Source organism: Triticum aestivum, chromosome 1B (genome assembly GCF_018294505.1).
Source record: "Triticum aestivum cultivar Chinese Spring chromosome 1B, IWGSC CS RefSeq v2.1, whole genome shotgun sequence".
NCBI lineage: Eukaryota > Viridiplantae > Streptophyta > Magnoliopsida > Poales > Poaceae > Triticum > Triticum aestivum.
Genome location: NC_057795.1, coordinates 44,814,649 through 44,828,513, shown reverse-complemented (window position 1 = coordinate 44,828,513; position 13,865 = coordinate 44,814,649).

Genomic DNA, 13,865 nt, shown 5'->3' with positions numbered 1-13,865 from the left:
CCCCAGGTGGGCTGGTGCGCCCCCACAAGGGCCCAAGGCGCCTAGGGTTTGGGGAGGGGGTGCTTCCACCTAACTTGGGGGGCAAGTTTCCCCTCTCCCCCCCCCTTGGCCGCCACCCTAGATGGGATTGGGGCAGCCGCACCCCTTGGGGTGGAAACCCTAAAGGGGGCGCACCCCCCTCCCTCTCCCCAATATATAGTTGAGGTCTTGAGGGCTGCCAACACATGAGTTTTGACCTCTCCCTGGCGCAGCCCTACTCTCTCCCTTCTCCTCTCCCGCGGTGCTTGTCGAAGCCCTGCAGGATTGCCACGCTCCTCCATCACCACCACGCCGTTGTGCTGCTACTGGATGGAGTCTTCCTCAACCTCTCCCTCTCTCCTTGCTGGATCAAGGCATGGGAGACGTCACCGGGCTGTACGTGTGTTGAACGCGAAGGTGACGTCCGTTCGGCACTAGGATCTCCGGTGATTTGGATCACGACGAGCACGACTCCTTCAACCCCGTTCTCTTGAACGCTTTCGCTTAGCGATCTACAAGGGTATGTAGATGCACTCTCCTTCCCCTCGTTGCTGGTTTCTCCATAGATAGATCTTGGTGACACGTAGGAAAATTTTGAATTTCTGCTGCGTTCCCCAACAGGGCGCCGCCCCCTCCTTGTCCTATTCGAACTAGAGGGGGAGGGGGCGCGCGGCCTGCCCTGGCCGCCCCACCTCTTCTCCACTTTGGCCCATGAGGCCCATTAACCCCTCGGGGGTTCCGGTAACCCCCTGGTACTCCGGTATATATCCGATAACCCCCGGAACCATTCCGGTGTCCGAATATAGACGTACAATATATCAATCTTCATGTCTCGACCATTTAGAGACTCCTCGTCATGACCGTGATCACATCCGGGAATCTGAACTATCTTCGGTACATCAAAACACATGAACTCATAATATAACTATCATCTAACTTTAAGCGTGCGGACCCTACGGGTTCGAGAACTATGTAGACATGACCGAGACACGTCTCCGATCAATAACCAACAGCGGAACCTGGATGCTCATATTGGCTCCTACATATTCTATGAAGATTTTTACTGGTCAAACCGCATAACAACATACGTTGTTCCCTTTGTCATCGGTATGTTACTTGCCCGAGATTTGATCATTGGCATCTGAATACCTAGTTCAATCTCGTTCCGGCAAGTCTCTTTACTCGTTATGTAATGCATCATTCCCTAACTAACTCATTAGCTACATTGCTTGCAAGGCTTATAGTGATGTGCATTACCGAGAGGCCCAGAGATACCTCTCTGACAATCGGAGTGACAAAACCTAATCTCGAAATACGCCAACTCAACATGTACCTTTGGAGACACCTGTAGAGCTCCTTTATAATCACCTAGTTACATTCTGACATTTGGTAGCACACAAAGTGTTTCTCCGGTAAATGGGAGTTGCATAATCTCATAGTTGTAGGAACATGTATAAGTCATGAAGAAAGCAATAGCAACATACTAAACGATCAAGTGCTAAGCTAATGGAATGGGTCAAGTCAATCACATCATTCTCCTAATGATGTAATCCCGTTAATCAAATGACAACTCATGTCTATGGTTAGTAAACATAACCATCTTTAATTAACGAGCTAGTCAAGTAGAGGCATACTAGTGACATTATGTTTGTCTATGTATTCACACATGTATTATGTTTCCGGTTAATACAATTCTAGCATGAATAATAAACATTTTCATGATATAAGGAAATAAATAATAACTTTATTATTGCCTCTAGGGCATATTTCCTTCAGTCTCCCACTTGCACTAGAGTCAATAATCTAGATTACACAGTAAAGATTCTAACACCCATGGAGCCTTGGTGTTGATCATGTTTTGCTCGTGGAAGAGGCTTAGTCAATGGGTCTGCAACATTTAGATCCATATCTATCTTAAAAACCTCTATGTCTCCCACCTGGACTTGGTCCCAGATGGAATTGAAGCGTCTCTTGATGTGCTTGGTCCTTTTGTGAAATCTGGATTCCTTTGCCAAGGAAATTGCACCAGTATTGTCACAGAAGATCTTCATTGGTCTCGATGCACTAGGTATGACACCTAGATCGGATATGAACTCCTTCATCCAGACTCCTTCATTTTCTGCTTCCGAAGCAGCTTTGTACTCCGCTTCGCATGTAGATCCCTCCATGACGCTTTGTTTAGAACTGCACCAACTGACAGCTCCACCGTTCAATATAAACACGTATCCGGTTTGCGATTTAGAATCGTCCGGATCAGTGTCAAAGCTTGCATCGACGTAACCATTTACGACTAGCTCTTTGTCACCTCCATAAACGAGAAACATATCCTTAGTCCTTTTCAGGTATTTCAGGATATTCTTGACCGCTGTCCAGTGATCCACTCTTGGATTACTTTGGTACCTCCCTGCTAAACTTATTGCTAAGCATACATCAGGTCTGGTACACAGCATTGCATACATGATAGATCCTATGGCTGAAGCATAGGGAACATCTTTCATTTTCTCTCTATCTTCTGCTGTGGTCGGGCATTGAGTCTGACTCAACTTCACACCTTGTAATACAGGCAAGAACTCTTTCTTTGCTTGATCCATTTTGAACTTTTTCAAAACTTTATCAAGGTATGTGCTTTGTGAAAGTACAATTAAGCGTCTTCATCTATCCTCTATAGATCTTGATGCCTAATATGTAAGCAGCTTCACCGAGGTCTTTCATTGAAAAACTTTTATTCAAGTATCCTTTTATGCTATCCAGAAATTCTATATCATTTCCAATCAACAATATGTCATCTACATATAATATCAGAAATGCTACAGAGCTCCCACTCACTTTCTTGTAAATACAGGCTTCTCCAAAAGTCTGTATAAAACCATATGCTTTGATCACACTATCAAAGCGTTTATTCCAACTCCGAAAGGCTTGCACCAGTCCATAAATGGATCGCTGGAGCTTGCACACTTTCTTAGCACCTTTTGGATCGACAAAACCTTCGGGTTGTATCATATACAACTCTTCTTCTAGAAATCCATTCAGGAATGCAGTTTTGACATCCATTTGCCATATTTCATAATCATAAAATACAGAAATTGCTAACATGATTTGGACAGACTTAAGCATCACTACGGCTGAGAAAGTCTCATCGTAGTCAACCCCTTGAACTTGTCGAAAACCTTTCGCAACAAGTCGAGCTTTGTAAACAGTAACATTACCATCAGCGTCAGTCTTCTTCCTGAAGATCCATTTATTCTCGATGGCTTGCCGATCATCGGGAAAGTCAACCAAAGTCCATACTTTGTTCTCGTACATGGATCCCATCTCAGATTTCATGGCCTCAAGCCATTTTATGGAATCTGGGCTCATCATCGCTTCCTCATAGTTCGTAGGTTCACCATGGTCAAGTAACATGACCTCCAGAATAGGATTACCATACCACTCTGGTGTGGATCTTATTCTGGTTGACCTACGAGGTTCGGTAGTAACTTGATCTGAAGTTTCATGATCAACATCATTAGCTTCCTCACTAATTGGTGTAGTTGTGACAGGAACCGGTTTCTGTGATGAACTACTTTCCAATAAGGGAGTAGGTACAGTTACCTCATCAAGTTCTACTTTCCTCCCACTCACTTCTTTCGAGAGAAATTCCTTCTCTAGAAAGGATCTGAATTTAGCAACAAAAGTCTTGCCTTCAGATCTGTGATAGAAGGTGTACCCAATAGTCTCCTTTGGGTATCCTACGAAGACACATTTCTCCGATTTGGGTTCGAGCTTATCTGGTTGAAGTTTCTTCACATAAGCATCGCAGCCCCAAACTGTAAGAAACGACAACTTTGGTTTCTAGCCAAACCATAGTTCATAAGGCGCCATCTCAACGGATTTTGATGGTGCCTTATTTAACGTAAATGCGGCCGTCTCTAAAGCATAACCCCAAAATGATAGCGGTAAATCAGTAAGAGACATCATAGATTGCATCATATATCTAGTAAAGTACGATTACGACGTTCGGACACACCATTACGTTGTGGTGTTCCGGGTGGCGTGAGTTGTGAAACTATTACGCATTGCTTCAAATGTAAACCAAACTCGTAACTCAAATATTCACCTCCACGATTAGATCGTAGAAACTTTATTTTCTTGTTACGATGATTTTCCGCTTCACTCTGAAATTCTTTGAACTTTTCAAATGTTTCAGACTTATGTTTCATTAAGTAGATATACCCATATCTGCTCAAATCATCTGTGAAGGTGAGAAAATAATGATACGCACCACGAGCCTCAATGTTCATTGGACCACGTACATCAGTATGTATGATTTCCAACAAATCTGTTGCTCGCTCCATAGTTCCGGAGAACGACATTTTGGTCATCTTGCCCATGAGGCACGGTTCACAAGTACCAAGTGATTCATAATCAAGTGATTCCAGAAGTACATCAGTATGGAGTTTCTTCATGCGCTTTACAACAATATGACCCAAACGGCAGTGCCAAAAATAAGTTGCACTATCATTATCAACTCTGCATCTTTTGGTTTCAACAATATGAATATGTGTATCACTACTATCGAGATTCAATAAAAATAGACCACTCTTCAAGGGTGCATGACCATAAAAGATATTACTCATATAAATAGAACAACCATTATTCTCTGATTTAAATGAATAACCGTCTCGCATCAAACAAGATCCAGATATAATGTTCATGCTTAACGCTGGCACCAAATAACAATTATTTAGGTCTAAAACTAATCCCGAAGGTAGATGTAGAGGTAGCATCCCGACCGCGATCACATCGACTTTGGAACCATTTCCCACACGCATCGTCATCTCGTCCTTAGCCAAGCTTCGTTTAATCTGTAGTCCCTGTTTCGAGTTGCAAATATTAGCAACAGAACCAGTATCAAATACCCAGGTGCTACTGCGAGCATTAGTAAGGTACACATCAACAACATGTATATCACATATACCTTTGTTCACCTTGCCATCGTTCTTATCCGCCAAATACTTGGGGCAGTTCCGCTTCCAGTGACCAATCTGCTTGTAGTAGAAGCACTCAGTCTTAGGCTTAGGTCCAGATTTGGGTTTCTTCTCTTGAGCAACAACTTGTTTGTTGTTCTTATTGAAGTTCCCATTCTTCTTCCCTTTACCCTTTTTCTTGAAATTGGTGGTCTTATTGACCATCAACACTTGATGCTCCTTTTTTATTTCTACCTCCGCAGCTTTTAGCATTGCGAAGAGCTCGGGAATAGTCTTGTTCATCCCTTGCATGTTATAGTTCATCACGAAGCTCTTGTAGCTTGGTGGTAGTGATTGAAGAATTCTGTCAATGACACTATCATCAGGAAGATTAACTCCCAGTTGAATCAAGTGATTGCAATACCCAGACATTTTGAGTATGTGTTCACTGACAGAACTATTCTCCTCCATCTTGCAGCTATACAACTTATTGGAGACATCATATCTCTCAATCCGTGCATTTGCTTGAAATATGAACTTCAACTCCTGGAACATCTCATATGCTCCATGACGTTCAAAACGTCGTTGAAGTCCCGGTTCTAAGCCGTAAAGCATGGCACACTGAACTATAGAATAGTCATCAACACGCGACTGCCAGACATTCACAATGTCTGAAGTTGCTGGCGCAGGTGGTACACCTAATGGTGTTTCCAGGACGTAACTCTTCTGTGTAGCAATGAGGATAATCCTCAAGTTACGGACCCAGTCCGTGTAATTGCTACCATCATATTTCAACTTAGATTTCTCAAGGAACGCATTAAAATTCAACGGAACAACAGCATGAGCCATCTATCTACAACAAACATAGACAAGCAAAATACTATCAGGTACAAAGTTCATGATAAATTTAAGTTCAATTAATCATATTACATAAAAACTCCCACTTAGATAGACATCCCTCTAATCGTGTGATCACGTGATCCAAATCAACTAAACCATGTCCGATCATCACGTGAGATGGAGTAGGTTTCAATGGTGAACATCACTATGTTGATCATATCTGCTATATGATTCACGCTCGACCTTTCGGTCTCAGTGTTCGAGGCCATATCTGTATATGCTAGGCTCGTCAAGTTTAACCTGATTATTCCGCGTGTGCAACTATTTTGGACCCGTTGTATTTGAACGTAGAGCCTATTGATGGAGTCATGTACCTAGGGTAGGGTCACAGACCTGATCTAAGTACCCTGCCCGAGGACACCCTTAGAAGAGATCACCTTCCAGTCGACCTACGAGGGACTCACTCGACTGACTTGAAGGACTCGACCACGAAGACTCACTCGACCACCAGAAGGTCAAGAGGCACTCTGCACTGCAACGGCTTGTAATTAAGTAGACTTTATGATAGTAAAGACAGTTTATGTGGGGTGTTACCAGTAATGCCCCGGACTTAATGTACCTTAAACCCTTCATTACGTGGGTTGGCTGGGGTCCTGGCGCACTCTATATAAGCCACCCCCTCCACAGGCAGAAGGGTTCGGCACCCTGTAATCCATATACACATAATCCACTCGACCGCCTCCGGGCTCCGAGACGTAGGGTTTTACTTCCTCCGAGAAGGGCCTGAACTCGTACATCTCTTGTGTTTACAACCTCTCCATAGCTAGGACCTTGCCTCTCCATACCTACCCCCACTCTACTGTCAGACTTAGATCCACGACAGTTGGCGCCCACCTTGGGGCGGGTGTTTTAGCGATTTTGTTGAGAAGTTGCGATTCTTCCGAGTACTTTCATCATGGTCGTTGTTGGAGTTTTGGTCGAGGGTCGAGAGATTCGTCTCGGTGCTCTCACCTTCGTCGCCGACGACTCCGCCTGGCTCCAGGAGGCTCCACTCGACGTCGATGCGCTCCCCGTCCGCGGTGCGACGCATTTTCGCGCATGTGTCCGCGGCGTTCTGCTGCGGCAACCGTCGACCCCATATCGGTCGACTCCCCTATCGACCACCCTCCCGGTCTCCCGCCAGCGCAAGCGCTCGGGTCGGTCGAGGCTTCAGCGGTGGGTGAGACACGCGGTGGCTCGCCAGACGGCCACCACCCAAGTTGCGGCAATCGAGCCCGACGAATCTCTCTACGGCCTGTTCGATCTGTCGACTGGCTCCGTAGAGACTGCATCCGAATGCGATAGCAGTGATCCAGCGGCGGAAATCCTGATGGTCGACGGGCCTCGCAGCCCCCCTGGCTTCGCCCGTGATGGTGGGGCAGGCGACGGAGGCGACCCCGCACGAGACCACGAAGAGTACCAGCCCGAGCCACTCGACTCTCTGCAAAGAGAGGAACTTCGCCGCAGGAACATGGATGCCCTGCATACTCCCATCGCAGGAGAAACCCCCGAGGCTCGCGCCTTGGAGGAGGCACGTTTGGCCAATTTGGCCGAACGCGCTCGCCTGGAGAATCTTCAGCGAGCACTCGACGAGCGCGCGCGGCAACGAGTTCCCGACGCCAGTCGACGTCAACTCTTCCCGCCGACTCAGGTATATCGAACCCCAATCCAGAATTTAGCAGCTGCGACCCGTATTGCAGAGTCCATCCAGCCCTCTCAGTCGGAAGCTGGCAGAGGCTTGATGCAGATCAGGGATCTGCTCCGGGCAGCAGGAGATCAGAATTCAGCCGTGTCGCAGTCGCGCAACAGAATTCACAGTCGATCCGTCGCTGCGAATACGGTTCAGTCGGCTCACAGTCCCAGATCGCCTCCGCGGCGTGAGGGGCGCGAGAATCGGCGAGACCAATATGGAGACCGACACGACCGAGATGATAGGCGTCGAGTGCCCACTTCCCCTCCGAGGGGTGGGTCTTACGCTCCTCGGCAGCAAGATGACAGACGTCAGCTCAGTGCGGGGCGAAGAGTTCCAGTCGACCCCAGAGAACCAGGCTTCGACGCGCGATCCATTATCGTGCAAGGCTTGGTCGACCGGAACAGAGCCCATCGAGGTGGACTCGACAGAGATGCGCCCACGAGCAGTCGAGTGCACGTTTCTGGTCCGGAATGTTTCAGCAGAGCTATCAGAGCCGCAGTGATTCCTCCCAATTTCAGGTTGGCAACAGGAGTCAGCAAGTTCACCGGTGAGTCTAAGCCTGAAACTTGGCTTGAGGACTACCGAGTGGCAGTTCAGATTGGTGGTGGGAATGACGAGGTGGCCATGAAGCATTTGCCCCTCATGTTGGAAGGTTCTGCCAGAGCGTGGTTGAATCAGTTACCTCCTAGCAGTATTTACACTTGGGAAGATCTGTCCCGAGTGTTTGTCAGAACGTTTGAAGGAACTTGCAAGCGACCGGCTGGATTGACGGAGCTGCAAGTCTGCGTGCAGAAGACCAATGAGACTCTCAGGGAGTATATTCAGAGATGGATCACTTTGCACCATACTGTGGAGAATGTGTCTGATCATCAGGCAGTCTGCGCCTTCAAGGATGGTGTCAAGAACAGAGAATTGAGTTTGAAATTTGGTCGAACCGGAGACATGACCTTGAGTCGGATGATGGAAATTGCTACCAAGTACGCCAACGGTGAAGAAGAAGACCGACTCCGAAGCGGCAAGCACAAGCCGAGCCAGTCGGAGAAGGGAAACACCAGTCGGAAACAGAAGCGGAAGGCTGAACCGGCAGCTCCTGGAGAGGCTCTGGCCGTGGCTCATGGAAAGTTTAAAGGGAAACCAAAAGGATCCTGGAACCCTAAGAAGGTAAAGGATAAAGAAGGGAACGACGTGATGGATATGCCGTGTCACATCCACACGAAGAAAGACGAAGAGGGGAATATCATTTACCCAAAGCATACCACTCGCCAATGTCGACTCCTGATCCAGCAGTTTCAAGGAAAACAGTCTAAAGACAAGGAAAAGGAGTCGGACAAGGCCGAAGACAAGGAGGACAGTGAGGAAGGATATCCGCATGTCAACTCCACTCTGATGATCTTTGCAGATGTGGAAAGCAAGAGTCGATTGAAAGTCATTAACCGCGAGGTGAACATGGTTACCCCAGCAAAAGCAAATTATCTGAGATGGTCCCAAACACCCATCACATTCGACCAATCTGATCACCCGACTCATATTGCCACCCCTGGGAGGCAAGCTTTGGTGGTCGATCCAGTTGTCGAAGGCACTCGACTGACAAAAGTGCTGATGGACGGTGGTAGCGGGCTGAATTTGTTGTATGCAGACACACTGAAAGGAATGGGCATTCCGATGTCCCGACTGAGCACCAGTAACATGAGCTTTCATGGAGTTATACCAGGGAAGAAAGCCGAGTCACTCGGCCAAATAGCTCTGGACGTGGTGTTTGGTGATTCGAAACATTTTCGCAAAGAGAAGTTGACGTTTGAGGTCGTGGATTTTCAGAGTGCATATCATGCCATTTTGGGGAGACCAGCTTATGCACGGTTCATGGCTCGACCATGTTACGTGTACCTCAAATTGAAGATGCCCGGCCCCAAAGGAGTGATCACTGTCACCGGTGATCGGAAAAAGGCAGAAGAGTGCTTTCAGAAGGGCTCAAAGATTGCTGATTCCCAGGTGACAGCGGTCGAGTTTGAAGAATACAAGCAAAACGCAGATCCGAGTGATTTGCTGCGATCCAAGAAACCCGCCACAGAATCTGCATTTCAGTCGTCCGGTGAGACGAAGCCTGTTCACATTCACCCGACCGACCCCGATGCAGCCCCGACCCACATCTCCACAACACTCGACCCGAAATAGGAAGAAGCGCTCATCCAGTTCCTCCGTGAGAACTGGGACATTTTTGCATGGAAGCCCGCTGACATGCCAGGTGTTCCCAGGGGACTGGCTGAGCATCGCCTAAGAGTCGACTCATCAGCAAAACCAGTCAAAGAGCATCTTCGGCGGTCCGCCGTCCAGAAGAGAAAAGCCATTGGTGAGGAAGTGGCTCGACTGTTGGCGGCAGGATTTATCCGAGAGATATACCACTCCGAGTGGCTCGCTAATGTCGTCATGGTTCCTAAGAAGGACAAATCGCTCCGAATGTGCATTGATTTCAAGCACATCAACCGGGCCTGCCCGAAAGATCATTTTCCTCTCCCTCGCATAGATCAAATTGTTGACTCGACCGCGGGATGCGAGAGATTGTCTTTTCTAGACGCCTACTCCGGGTACCACCAGATCCGTCTGTACGGACCCGACGAGGTAAAAACAGCTTTCATCACTCCATTCGGGTGCTTCTGCTATATCACCATGCCATTCGGCCTCAAGAATGCCGGAGCCACATTTATGCGAATGATTCAGAAGTGTCTACTCACTCAAATCAGTCGGAATGTGGAAGCGTATATGGATGATATCGTCGTCAAGTCACGAAAAGGTTCCGACCTGCTCGCTGACCTCGCCGAAACATTTGCCAACCTCAGAAGGTATGATATCAAGCTCAATCCATCAAAGTGCACATTCGGAGTTCCTGGTGGCAAGTTACTCGGTTTTCTCGTTTCCGAGCGAGGGATCGACGCTAATCCAGAAAAGATCGGCACTATTCTCCGAATGAAACGCCCTGTGCGAGTGCACGATGTCCAGAAGCTTACTGGATGCTTGGCCGCATTAAGTCGATTCATCTCACGACTCGGTGAAAAGGCATTGCCTCTTTACCGACTGATGAAGAAGGCAGACAAGTTCGAGTGGACTCCAGAAGCTGATGCAGCGTTTGCCGAGCTAAAAGCTCTGCTCTCCACCCAGCCGGTGCTTGCTGCTCCAATCAGCAAAGAGCCTCTGTTGCTTTATATCGCAGCCACAGGACAAGTCGTCAGTACAGTGCTTACGGTCGAGCGGGAAGAAGAAGGAAAAGCTTTCAAAGTTCAGCGCCCAGTGTATTATTTGTCTGAAGTCTTGACTCCATCCAAGCAGAGATATCCTCATTATCAGAAGCTTGTGTATGGAATATACATGACCACAAAGAAGGTTGCTCATTATTTCTCTGATCATTCCATCACAGTCGTCAGCGACGCTCCACTATCAGAGATTTTGCACAACAGAGATGCAACTGGTCGAGTGGCGAAATGGGCGATTGAACTTCTTCCCCTTGATATCAAGTTTGAGGCAAAGAAAGCCATTAAGTCCCAGGCAATAGCAGATTTCCTCGCCGAGTGGATTGAACAGCAGCAGCCGACTGAAGTTCACTCGGAGCATTGGACCATGTTTTTTGATGGCTCTAAGATGTTGAATGGTTCCGGTGCTGGGGTTGTCCTGGTTTCCCCCAGAGGAGATAAGCTCAGATATGTGCTCCAGATTCACTTTGATTCCTCCAACAATGAGGCAGAGTATGAGGCCCTCTTATACGGATTGCGCATGGCCATTTCACTCGGCGTCCGTCGCCTGATGGTCTATGGCGATTCAGATTTAGTGGTCAACCAAGTGATGAAGGAGTGGGACGTGAGAAGCCCAGCCATGACTGGATACTGCAGTGCAGTGAGGAAGCTGGAAAAGAAGTTCGAGGGGTTGGAGCTCCATCATATACCCCGACTGAAAAATCAAGCAGCTGATGATCTAGCAAAGATAGGTTCCAAGAGAGGAGCCATTCCGAGTGGTGTGTTCTTGGAGCATATACACACTCCGTCAGTCAAAGAAGATCCTTTCACCGAAGAGGCTCCACAGCCCAAGAGTGCCACAGATCCGACTGAGGTTGAAGTCCCAGCAGTGGTCGACTTGGTCATGGAGGTCTTGGTGGTCATTCCCGACTGGACAGTTCCGTATATCGCGTATATCCTGGAAAGCTCCGGGGAGAGGCTCCGTCGATCTAAAGCCTTTACCGTAATCAAAGGACAGTTATATAGAGAAAGCGCGACTGGAGTTGGTCAGAAGTGCATAACACCAGACGAAGGTCGAATCATCCTTAATGATATTCACTCGGGGACCTGTGGTCATCATGCATCCTCTCGGACCATCGTGGCCAAAGCATACCGAGCCGGATTTTACTGGCCGAAGGCGAATGAGATGGCAAAGGAAATAGTGGATAAGTGCGAGGGATGTCAGTTCTACTCGAATATGTCGCACAAGCCTGCATCAACTCTGAAGACCATCCCACTCGTCTGGCCTTTCGCAGTATGGGGGCTCGACATGGTTGGTCCTTTGAGAACAGGTCGAAGTGGCTTCACGCATGTACTGGTGGCAGTCGACAAGTTCACCAAGTGGATTGAGGCTAAACCAATCAAGAACCTTGACGCCGGTACTGTTGTTAGCTTCATCAGGGAACTGATATTCAGATATGGAGTCCCGCACAGCATCATTACGGATAATGGGTCGAACTTTGACTCGGAGGAATTCAGGGATTTCTGCAACTCTCAAGGCACACGAGTCGACTACGCTTCAGTCGCCCATCCGCAGGCGAATGGACAAGCAGAGCGAGCCAATGGCCTGATTCTCAAGGGATTGAAACCCCGACTGATGCTGATCTCAAGCATGCAGCTGGAGCTTGGGTCGACGAACTTCCCTCGGTGCTTTGGGGACTGCGGACCACACCTAATCGGTCGACCGGAAGAACTCCATTCTTCTTGGTCTACGGAGCTGAAGCAGTCTTGCCGAGTGATCTTCTCCACAATGCTCCTCGAGTTGAGATCTACAACGAAGCAGAAGCTGAACAAGCGCGGCAGACGCAGTCGACCTTTTAGAGGAAGAAAGGGAGATGGCTCTGATCCGATCGACCATCTACCAACAAGATTTGCGTCGTTTCCACGCCAGAAATGTGAGGGGTCGAGCCTTCCAGGAAGGAGATTTAGTTCTCCGAGTGGATCAGAAGAAACATCACAAGCTTGCTCCTTCTTGGGAAGGACCCTTCATCGTCACCAAAGTTCTCCACAACGGGGCGTACCGTCTTTACAACGTCGAACATAATATCGACGAGCCCCGAGCTTGGAACGCGGAACTACTCCGCCCATTTTACACCTAAGTTTATCACTCGGATGAGTTGCAATAAAGTACTCCTGTAGTTCATGGATTTCAAAATAATAGTGTCATAGTTCCTCCATAATTTTTGTCACTTTTTATTTTGTCCAATAAAATTTTCCCCTCAGTGGGTGACTTAGCCGCGAATCCGTTTCGCCTAAGTTTGTAAAAATCCTTACCGAGTGGTGAGCCAGACTCCCACTCGGAGGCTTAGCTGCGAATCCGTTTCGCCTAAGATTAAATAAATCCTAGTGGTAAGCCAGACTTCCACTCGGAGGCTTAGCTGCAGTCCAAGTACTCGCCTATAAAATCCTACCTGGTAAGCCAGACTTCCACTCGGGGCTTAGCTGCAGTCCAAGTACTCGCCTAAGTTATAAAATCCTACCGAGTGGTAAGCCAGACTTCCACTCGGAGGCTTAGCTGCAGTCCAAGTACTCGCCTAAGTTATAAAAATCCTACCGAGTGGTAAGCAGACTTCCACTCGGGGCTTAGCTGCAGTCCAAGTACTCGCCTAAGTTATCAAAATCCTACCGAGTGTAAGCAACTTCCACTCGGGGCTTAGCTGCAGTCCAAGTACTCGCCTAAGTTATAAAAATCCTACCGAGTGGTAAGCCAGACTTCCACTCGGAGGCTTAGCTGCAGTCCAGCTCGCCTAAGTTATAAAAATCCTACCGAGTGAAGAGCAAACCTCTCACTCGGGGCTTAGCTGCAGTCCCAGTGCTCGCCTAAGATATAAAAATCCTACCGAGTGAAGAGCAAACCTCTCACTCGGAGGCTTAGCTGCAGTCCAAGTACTCGCCTAAGATATAAAAATCCTACCGAGTGAAGAGCAAACCCTCTCACTCGGGGGCTTAGCTGCAGCCCAGTGTTCGCCTAAGATATAAAAATCCTACCGAGTGAAGAGCAAACCTCTCACTCGGGGGCTTAGCTGCAGCCCAGTGCTCGCCTAAGATATAAAAATCCTACCGAGTGAA